Raw genomic sequence first — 11,597 nt, forward strand, 5'->3', positions numbered from 1 at the left:
AAATAAATATTGGTAAAAAAGGAAGCGTTGAGAGGCGCACAAGATTCCGGGTGTTGTTGCAAATGTACAGTGGCGTAAAGAAATATTACTATATTACCGCTTTTCTTATTGGGTTTGTTGAAAGATTTATTTACCAACTCTAATAATCAGATTTCTCTACGGATTTGAGTTCGTGGAAAGATTTGTTTACCAAGTCTTAAAATCGGACTTTCCTGTTTGCTATTTCTTTTAACTCTTATCTCTCACTTTCTTTCTCTTTTTCTCTCTCTCTTTTCTCTCTATGCCGTCAAACACTTTTATTCGAACTTGTTTTTGTATCCACTTAAGATTCTTTGGACCTATTCCTCGAAAACTAACTCTCTATGTTCATTTCCGCTGTTGCTTTCATCCAATTCGAATTTTTCTCTTCGATTTCTATTTTTATACAATCTTATCAGAGCAGAATGTTGCATGTCCATATTATAGTGTGCAGTTCTATCTCTTCATATTTGGCGCAAATTTGTTCCAATCGGTTTCTATTTTTCTTATTCCTATACTCAGCGATCTTATTAGCTCAAAGTCTTCAGTGTAATTCGATTTCATTACATACCCTCGGTTCCTACTTTACCATATCAGAGCAGATTCTTCAAATCCACCTCATACTATCTAATTATGTCTCTACATCTGTGTTATTATCTGATTACATTAGCTTATATTTTATTTTCCTCGACCTTTTTTGGTTGGGTAGGAAATCCGCTCATTGAGCTCAAGCTATATTACCGACTAAACTTGTATGTTATTACTACTAACACCTTCGATTTCATCTCTTCATGTAGGGTCTCGAAATATCGTTCCATGTAATGTCACCTCATTTCTACTACCAGACCACTGCATATGCCTATAACTGAAACCCAATGGATTCAATCCCTGACTTGCTCAAAAAGCAGGCAAACCGGGCAAGAATGGAATATGGGCCGCACAGGCCGACTATTTATGTATATTTAAAAGAAATTATAAAATGTGATCCATTTCGAGCTTCCCTATTTTTTTTTTTAGAGAAAAAACACAGAAACTTCTAATTTAATGGGGAATGTTTATCAGCATTCGAAAGATCATTCTTTCGCATTTGTTTTTTGTAGATTATCTTCAAATGTTGGCCGCAGCTACGTCATACATGGTTCATCCGTTGAGTCCAATTTTCGATGACTCTTTCGAGCATTCGACCGGTAACTGGCGCGAATGACATGCGTGATGTTTTGAAAAAGTTTAGCGTTGTGATATCACACGATCTTTGTGTCAAATCGACCGGTTTAAAACGTGAAATTATCTGCTCACCGAAGTGTTATCTCAATAATTAAGTGATTGATGCGTTGTGTGAGAAGTGGCGCCGTTGTTGTCGAAACCAAATGTCGTTGAGGATATGAGCTTCAATTTCAGGCATCAAATAGTCGGTTATTATGGCGCCGAATGGGCTCTCCACGGTTTTCGTGTACATTTTCACGGCTGTCATATTTTCTTCGGCGCAGCCGATACTTAGCTCATTAACCGTGCGTTCAAGACCTGTTAAGGAATACCTAACCTCGTTCTCAATGGCAGTGAATCACTTTGTGATAAGACTAGTATAGGTGCCAGGCGGAATCGCAGGCAACCGTAAAGCTGATAACCTGGCAAGAAAGTGTACCCTAGCGCCGTTATCATTACAATGGGAAAGGGTCGGTGCTGCCGCCTTCTCGTACTACTGGATAGCTGGGCTTCGCGGGAACTGGAGCGCCATTGGCTCCTTCGCTGTCGCAAGACCCTTTTGTCCCAAGATCATTGGTAAGAGATCCAGTACGCGTTTTGCCCTTTGACTATCCTCTCCTAGTAGGGGAGGGGGAAACTAATAGCCTGTTCGCCTTAGCGGCGTCCATACTGTAAGATTGAGAACAGGATGCCAGCCGCAGAAGCCACTCTGCATATTTTATTGATTGTGCCGCGCTTGCGCGATTATGTCTGAAACACTTGGGAGCTCACATATTCAGATATCCGTCGATAAATAAATTTAACGACAGTCAGGTTTTCGAAAAAATCCATTAGAGGTAAGCTTTGGATCGTTCGCTTTATGGAATATCACAAAAGTAATCGCAGAATGGGAACATCGTTTATCAAAACTAACCTAACCTAACTCTATAGCATGCATTTAAACTCGCTAACCTCCCACTTTTAAATTTATGGTCCTTTGAGCATTGACCACGGCAAACATCGCATTCGATGGAAGGATGAGCTGTATGAGATACACGACGATATTGACATAGTTCAGCAAATTAAAATACAGCGGCTACGCTGATTAGGTCATGTTGTCCGAATAGATGAAAACTCTTCAGCTCTGAAATTATTCGACACAGTACCCGCCGGGGAAAGTAGAGGAAGAAGAATACCTCCAACCCGTTGGAAGGACCAGGTGGAGAAGGACTTGGCCTCGCTTGGAATCTCCAATGGACGCCACGCAGTGAAAAGAAGAAACGACTGGCGCACTGTTGTAAACTCGTCTATAACCACCCACTATTAATGCTGCAAAAGCAAAATTAAGTAAACATATGTATGTATATAATTTTTCACGCCACTGTAGCGTATTACGGTGCACAATAGCGCCTAAAGACAGAGACGTCCAAGCTGTTCCGTTCCAGTGGGATTCTTATAATATTCCTCTTCCAAATTGCTGCTTTTTCTATCTTATTCTATTTTTTGTTTTGTGTTGTATTTTTTTGTATCACGTTTTGTGGTTTTGTGGTCGGAAATAGTTTTTTCCATAGTTAGTCTTAGTAGCATCTCACCTATACGCATGCGCACACATACACGGGCGTTCAGTGGGGCCAACAGCATAGTGGCAGGCATGGCTTTATGTTGGGACACTAAATATGCCAGCTATGAGAAGGTGCGCTTACATACAAACGGACATATGTATGTATGTATATATATATGTATGTATGTATGTATGTATGTATGTATATATGTGGCATATAAATATATAGGCTTTGGCTGGCTTTGTGTATGGGTTAATGCGTTTGACTAGGCCGCTCGCGTGCGTTCGCGCCCGGCTCTTTTATATTATTGCCGTAGTCATGTTCATACCCCTATCCATATATTTTTGCCCGTATTTTTCTCCACTTACACACACACAGGAACGAACGTATGTTTGTGTGTGTGTGCGGCAGTGTGCGCGCTCTGGCCTTCGTACCCGCACGAGAGCATACGATTGTAACGAGCATAGTATTTATTTTTTCATTTCAACAATTTGTCGTTGTCTACCGAATTGAACCCCGGATCCCATTGTTCATTTAAAACTTTATTTGATGGACTCTGCTTTATTTGCGCATTTTATTTTATCTCTTATTGTTATTATTATTATTTGTATTATTGTTGTTTTTTTTTTTTTGCTTCCTTGGTCCTCCAAGTGCCATGGCATGCACTTTATGCGAGATAATTTCAAATGAATGCCCAACGCAGGCTGATATTAAAAATAGGTGCGCACTCGTTCGCCGGTGCAATCGTAATGTCCAACACTCCTAGATATTGGCATAATGGCAGAAATTGGTCTTTTGCGCGCGCGCGCCTTTACGATTACCTTGATGTGTGCGCGTGCGCGGCCGCCGCTGCTGACGAAGACGATGGCCATCGCCGTTTGTCGTTGCCGATGCCAATGCCGATGACGCTAGCGATGGCTATGCCGATGACGCTGACGATGGCTCTGGCTCTGTCTCTGGCTATGTCTTTGGTGATGGTGCTGTTGAAGACGAAGGCGAAGGCCAATGCGCAAGGAATTCTTCTACACTTCCAGCCAGTGTCCAATGCGATCGTTTTCATTCTATTTTTAAACACTTTTATAGTTGTTATCCATGGATTTTGAAAGGTGGCTTTATTGCAAATGTCAATCTCGATCTCGGTCTCGTTCTCGTTCTCTGTGGCTCCAGTGTCGTGTCTTGTGTTGGCGTATGTGTGGTAATTATTTCAAATACTCGTAGCGCGTCGAATCATTGCGTATTTTTATGTAGTTTTAAGTATCGGCCGAAGGTGCTCGATGCTCATCGACGAATTATAGCAATTTTTTCGAAAGCAGAAACTTCTGTGTGTCTGCGTACAGGTTATTAAAATTTAGATGCAGACAAGATTATCACAAAAAAAAGTATGGAAAGCGCGTATCCATAATATATGTAATTTAGTTTTATCCACAAATCGATAAAATACAGTCATTTGTAGTGTGAAGAGTTCAGCTTAGATAATCTTCCTTTTCGCTTTTTGACGTCAATTGGAGATTCCAGGTGTAGCCAGTTCCTTCTGCTCTTTCCAACGCAGTGGAGGTCACCACTTCCTCTGCTTCCACCGGCTGGTACGGCGTCGAAATCTCTCAGAGCTGAAGTGTTTTCATCTATTCGGACGACATGACCTAATCAGCATAGCCGCTGTCTCTTAATTCGCTGAACTATGTCAATGTCGTCGTATATCTCACACAGCTCATCCTTCCATCGACTGCGATATTCGCCGTTGACAATGCGCAAAAGACCATAAATCTGGTGCAGAACCTTTCTCTGGAAAACTCGTAACGCCGATCCATCAGATGTTATCATCGTCCATGTTTCTTCACCTATTAGCAGGACGGAGATGATGAGTGACTTGTAGAATTTGGTCTTTGTTCGTCGAGAGATGACTTTACTTCTCAGTTCGAAGTAGCACCTGTTGCCAAGAGTTATTCTGTGTTGGATTTCGAGAACATTGTTGTTGGTGTTAAAACTGGTTCCAAAATAGACGAAGTTATCTACGACTTCGAAGTTTTGACTGTCAACAAGAAAGAGCGAGCCAAGTCGCGAGTGCGACGACTGTTTGTTTGATGACAGGAGATATTTCTTCTTGCCTTAGTTCACTACCAGATCTATTTGCTTCGCTTACATAACCCAAATATATATTTATGTCTTATCTAGTTCCTGCTAGGTTAGGTTATATTAAAGGGTCTATCGTAACGTGAATCTTACTTGAACAGCTTAGAACGCCGTTCCGTTACCTAAACATTCCTATACACTTCATCATAAGACCCTTACAAATCGACAAAGCTCTTTTAGTCTATCTCACATTTCTTGAGATGACTAATATCAGTTTCGGCTTTGTCTTCTGATTCGCCGTTGGCTAAACCACCGAGATGTTTCTTTTCATTTGTCTTGCAAAGTTTGGAAAATAGAGTAAAAATTGCCCAGCTGTTTCCACCTCACTCTCCTCCATACAACTTTGATAGCTAGCGGCCGAAAAGATTGTTAGCCTTACCGCACGAATGCTCATTGGACAGATTCTGGTTAAAATACCTACGTTTGCGTCAAGATGAAGTCGGCTCAGTGCTAGAGATTCCGCTATGACTAAGAACCCAAACGATTCTGATGATGAAGTCGCTTCATTTCTAGGATAGATACTTCACGAATGAGCTTCTCGAATTTAAATTTATTGAGATATTCCAGTTTACTCCCGAAGTTTCAGTTAAAAGAGGATTATATCAGGGATCGTCTTTAATAGCGGACCTAACTTAGAGAGGTCCATATAACCATATCTTTGTTTGGAATCATTGGGCTTAGTGTGGCCTTTAGTCATCGAATGAAGTTTCCGATTTATGCACTAGTTGCAGTACTTCTTTTTGGGAGCTCTTTTTGAGAACCCTATCCTTTTTGGAATCATTGAGTTTAGTGTGGCCTTTACTCGCCGAATAAGGATTGCGATGTTATGCGCTTGTTTCAGGACATTCGTCGTCCCTGTTTTTGAGAACCATATCCTCGATCTGGTAATGTAGTGTTTAGGATTTCTTGACATCGAACTTGGTTTAGAGTTGTGGGTGAGGTCTTCTTTTTTCTTCTGTATTTCTGGTTAAGTAAAAGTGGATTCCACCAGTTACTCTTAAGTTTCTAAGGTTCACTTCTTTATTTTTGTATACCCTAAGAGAGATATCCGGCATATCCGGATTAGTACCTTCAATGGAGTTCCAGAAATATTAGCAAGATCCCTCGAAATAAAAGAGTGTGTTGATACCAACAATGGTGTGGGCAACTAGTGGATATAGAGAAGTGGACTAGAACTCCACAGATCTCAGTTGTCGATTAATATTAATGAAGTCTTTGTTTTTCTTAAAAGCCGACAGCCAGCGCTTGTCTGAAAAAGTCCTCGAGGTATAAACATAAGCTTCATTAATTTTGTATTTCTTAAGAGAGGTATCCGGGATATATTATATTCAATGGTGATCTAGAAATATTAGCAACATCTCGAAGTCGAAAATTGTGTGACATTTCAAAGAATTTTACTCTGCTCGGAGTCGCACGCAAACAGCTTACTCCCTCGCCAATCCTTTTGAGCCACACCTCGCGCTTTCGAAACAAGTGTCAGAAACTATAGAAAATTACTCACGCTCCTTTCCCCCTTATGGTCAACGTGGCTTTTCCACCACACTCGCTATACTATATTTCAATGATTGGCACCGATTAAACGCCAAATCAGTTAACCGTTATTCCTATCGTGCCTCAGTCACATAATACCCACAAATTATCGTCAGTTTAGCACACTTCAAGTGAGTCTAATATAACCTCATTTCGAGCAAGTTCATCTAAATTAAACTAATTTGATCTAATCTAACTCTAATATCAGCTAATTGCGGTATTTATTGCGGTTCTTGTACGGGCACTTTTTGGCTCGACCTCTTTCAAGAGCAAATTGCTTTGTGTAATGAACTTTAAGCGAACTCTGAGTACACTCTAATGGCTTACAACAACACACACCTACACATACACATATATTTATTTGCAGATCTGCATATCCATTTCATTACTCAAGTGCTAGAATAGACTTTAAATTTGTTTATTGCTTTCGAAAATTATCATCATTTAGTTCGGCATTATCATTAGCATGTCGTCTCGAGCGACGATTTCAACTGAAACTCGAGTAGAGGAAATCAGTATACAGTCTTTTTCCTATTTACCTCCATGCCTTGCTTGTTTTTGTTTTTATTTTCTTTGGTTTTTTTTTCCTGTCTCTGCCCATGACTTCCACTTTAGTTTTCCGTTAATCCCTTTTTGCGCCCATCTGTTGCCAATAGAACTCTAACTAAATGGCGCGTTCTTGTCCTCACAAACGTGCAGCTTAAGAAAACACTCGCAGACACACATGTGTTTGTATGTAAGTATGTATGCCTCTATGGCTGTATTTCTATCTAAAAGCACATTTAAATGTTTGTTAGGGGAAAAAAGCATCCTCACGGTTCTACTAAATGTATACCTACCTTGCATTCGTGGAATATTCACAGCGCCCTACGATGTTGATGATTGGGTTTAGGCCAAACTGGTTACGGACATTCTGCTTGAACTGATTTGTATTATTGTTGCTTGTTGTGGCTGTTTTGATGTTGCAAAATACCTTGACAGTGTTGCCAACAAGTTGCAAAAATAGTGGCCATCAACTCACAGTAGCTTTGGAATAAGTCATAGCTATAGAGGCCACAAAAAAAACTTTGAAAGCAGTGCTTCTTCATGCTATTGTGACAATAGTTGAGAGGGAAAGAGAGATCACTAAGATTATGCTAATGTTCAATTAAAAGCTCATCCTTAATAAGTTCTTTGAGCTTCATATGTGTTACTGAAGACCTCCGTATCGGTATTCCACTATATTTATCCAAAAGGTGCACCGTTGTTTAGATAGGTATGCCTCAGATTTCCCTTAAAAGTGGTTAGAAGTACCGCTGATAACCAATGAGACTTGGGCCTTCTACAAATGGTATAAAAAGCAGCTCTGGTTCTGGTAAATGAGATATGGATAGCTTATGTTAGGGTTCCAAAGCTAGAGCTGTGCCTTCCTTGATGCTGAGGTTAGGTTAGGTTAATTTGGTAGGCTAATTAGTCGCGCATAGACCAGCTTTGGTCCTTTACTAGATGGAATTCAGTCACGCATAGACCAGTTTTAACCCTTCCGTCCAGATGGAGTTCTTGTTGTTAGGTCCATGAGGAGCAGTCATCCTTAAGGTTGCCCCGCTTTACGCACAACTGAACAGACTCAGCGGGCTCTCAATCGATACCTCCTCCAGTGTATAATACCGTGGGGACTCCAGATGCTCTATTGTTTCCCTGGTTCCTTGCTCTAGACATTTCCTGTAGTCTTCTTTCCACACCAGCCAGTGACCTGTTAGTATTCCGATCATGTCTCTACAATCTCTTCCATCGAGTGCCAATTGATATTGAAGTCTCACAAATCTTTATCCAAGGATTGGGGTTGCAATCCAGCTTATTTCACAAAATTCTTTATCCCAGGATTGAGAATAGACATATCGCACTTAATATGAAAAAATATGCCTATATTATTTTAAACTCAGCTGTATCTCTCTTTTCATGAGATCTAAGTGAGCAATGAGTTTCAAAATTGATTTTAAATTCGAATCTGACCGAAGTTGATTTCTTTATCGAATATCCAATGAGGTTATCTATAGTGACCTGAACTCTGATTTTAATAATAAAACTGTTGATTTTTCCAGTGATCTAAAAACAGAAAGAAAGGTTTTCAGAACCACCCAGAAGTAGGTCGGTAGCTAGAGTGGCTGTCTGACGCACCTAGAACTTTAAGGGGTCCATTGTGATACAAGCGGGACTAAGATTCCCTCACTCTATTGTCTCCTCCCTGAACCACCCCGTTATTCTGATCAAGTTTTTCAGTACAAAAAGGTTTATTTGGGCAATCTCTGAAACACACTTTCGGAGTCTAATTGTAGGTTGGCTGGCTGTTCTAGCTAGTTCATCAGCTTCACAATTACCATGGATATCAACATGTCCTCGAACCCTGGACTTCAGTGATTTCAAAGCCGCTTGGCTATCCGTATATACAATATAAATATATTTCTTGTTGTGAACACACTTCTTGTCAGAACAAGAACAAGACTTTCTTTGATTAGTGTGATCTCCGCTTGGAAGACACTGCAGTGGTCTGCGAAACGGAAAATGATGTTGGTATATAATTTTGCTGGAAACACACCACATTTCACTCGATTATCTAGTTATCTAACTTGGACCCATCCATATAGATGCTTATCCTTGCGTCTCTTTCCACCTCCCCCCTCTCTCGCTCTCCTCTGAAAGGAAAGTCAATATTAGGGACCTAATTTAATTTAGCTTCTATGGGATTTTGAAAATCCATGGTAGTGTGTAGAAATGGGAACTTACTGAGTCCCACGGATTCGGTCTAAGACCTGATTTTGCTGCCTATTGCTTACAGTACATGTCCCGGACCCGGATTTTTATCCGCTCAAGGACTATCAACTCGGCAGAAATCTGCCACTACAACAACAACTACTACTTCATTCTTGCGCATAAGTCTTACACAATTCCAATCAAGTTGGCAACCCTTTGCGCTGCGCTGCATTCTGTTTTCGCATTAATAGGTATCAGGGATTCACGGCAATTTAGCTCGCCGCGGACAGTTGAAGAATAGAAAGATTTTCTTTGCATGACTGTTGTTTTTGTAAATGCTTTGCATTTTGTTGCCTTTTTGTCTTCCTCCTTCTGTTTGTATTTGTTGTCTGTCATACTGTAAACCCGGCTGTGTGGAGCGTTTGTAAATCCAATTGAATGCCAAAAAAGCAGCGAGCGACTTGAAGAAGCTGCTACACTTTGAACTCTGGAATCGCCAAAGGTGCATTTATGCATATATACATAATAATAGAAGCATACACGAGTCCACCTATGTGCTACAAATGCAAAATATTTCTTATAAATTCCACATACGTTCCTTACCTTACCTTACCTTAGTCCACACACACACACACATACATGCGTAGGAATCGCTGCATGAACTAACAATTATGTTGCTCCAACTAAGTCAGCGTTCGCCACACTAATGCGGCGAGTGTGACCAATAATAATCGTCGTACGTTCTCTCTATAATTCAATGGAAACGCTTTCGCAATGCTTCTGTTTTATTCTTTTCGAGTTATCTTCGGGCTTGTGTTGGCTGTGTCGCATGGCTATGAAATGGTTCATTGACAAGGAATTCAAAAGTTAATACCCATATTCTGGATGTCATGCTTATCAAATGCCGCTGTAGAGATTTCATTTTATTTTCTGCCCTTTTTTCATCGAAAAGAATCGTGCAAGCAGCAGCGCAAATCGATGTGAATGCCCTTTTGAGTTTGTTATGCGGAAAATTTGATATTATTCATGCCGTTGAAGGACGGTTAAGCGAAAGGGATCTGTTCTTGGGAAAAAGTTTGTAATGCCAGGTTAGGTTATAAGTTAAAGTCGGCGAACAAGGGTGATCATTTGATAGCGCTGAACTTGAGGGTATTAAGCTCTAATTATAAAAGATTTTCCTACTAGAGGTAGAAGAGAGAACTCGCCTGCTTTTGCTAAGACGAAGTGTGAAAATGGAACAGAGTTTAAGGACATATAGTGTATTCGATTTTGAAAAGACGAAGTTTAGTTCGGCTTTTTCATGCTTCAAACGAAGTATATCGTTAAAAGTAAACTCTTAGTGATTCAACACAGGTTCTCGAAAGTTTTGAAGACCTCTTTTCGTACTTTTCGTAAGTGACCGCTGTTATACCAGATAAAGAGTGTTAATGAGCTTTACTTTCAAACCTCAATGTTTGAAAAATAACCTGCGACTTCCTCTCACCTTAGATCAACTCTTTCGAAGCGTCTTTGGTATTTCTGTCCGAAAGTTTTCATTTTGAATATGTATGGGCGGATTATTATATTTTAAGCGAACGTTATCTGTTGAAGACTGTAGGTTATTTTAGATCGTTTTGTGCTTACCAAAAATTTACTAAGGCAGTTAATATCAATCCCAGCCATTTCGCTAGGTCGGCCAGAGGTTTTTCTATCGAGAAATGTCAATATCAGTGCGAAAACAGGGCTATGGGTGAGGAAGTGACAAGTTGATTTCACTTCGCCTTCCGCCATGCAATATTGTCTTTGCTAAGAGCTAGTAGTTCGGAGGACCTCTTACGGTTTACTCCGGGCCAGAAAGATATCGCAGTTACTCAGATTTTGGTTGTTGACCAGTGCATGTTGAGCTGGAGGCCCTAAGGTCTAACAACGAAACCGTATAAAATTGGAAAAAGAGTGCCCTTCCTAGCCAACTCATTGACTTTGTGTTTCCGGCGATACCGCTGGTACCGGGCACCTATAAAAGTCTAATATGGAAGAAGCTTGAAGCTATTGCTAATGAGGACTTACACTCTTTGACTAGTTTTAATCGCACAATCAGCGAGCTCAAAGTCAATATAGCTGCTCGGTTATCGGAGTCAGTCACACCTCTTTGAGGAAAGCTGCATATCTCCTGGTACGATGATGGCAACCACTTCCGCTGGAGCGGCGCTACAATGGTCTGATAGTCTGAAACTAAATTTGGTGCAAGGCTCCTGACCGAAATTCGACCATCTAGTCTCTCTCCTAACTCGATTCATCCGAAAAAAAGCTCTCCACATCCCTTCTACAATGGCTTTACTCCGTCACAAGCCCCTCGCGTGTGAGCTGAGAAGGAACGCTAAAAAATGGTGCTGCGATGCAGTGATCTAGATTGTAAGAAAAGCAAGCGAAGTAATGGATAATTTCAGTATGTCCCTGCGGGAGGAC

Source organism: Bactrocera dorsalis, chromosome 3, assembly GCF_023373825.1.
Source record: "Bactrocera dorsalis isolate Fly_Bdor chromosome 3, ASM2337382v1, whole genome shotgun sequence".
Lineage (NCBI taxonomy): Eukaryota > Metazoa > Arthropoda > Insecta > Diptera > Tephritidae > Bactrocera > Bactrocera dorsalis.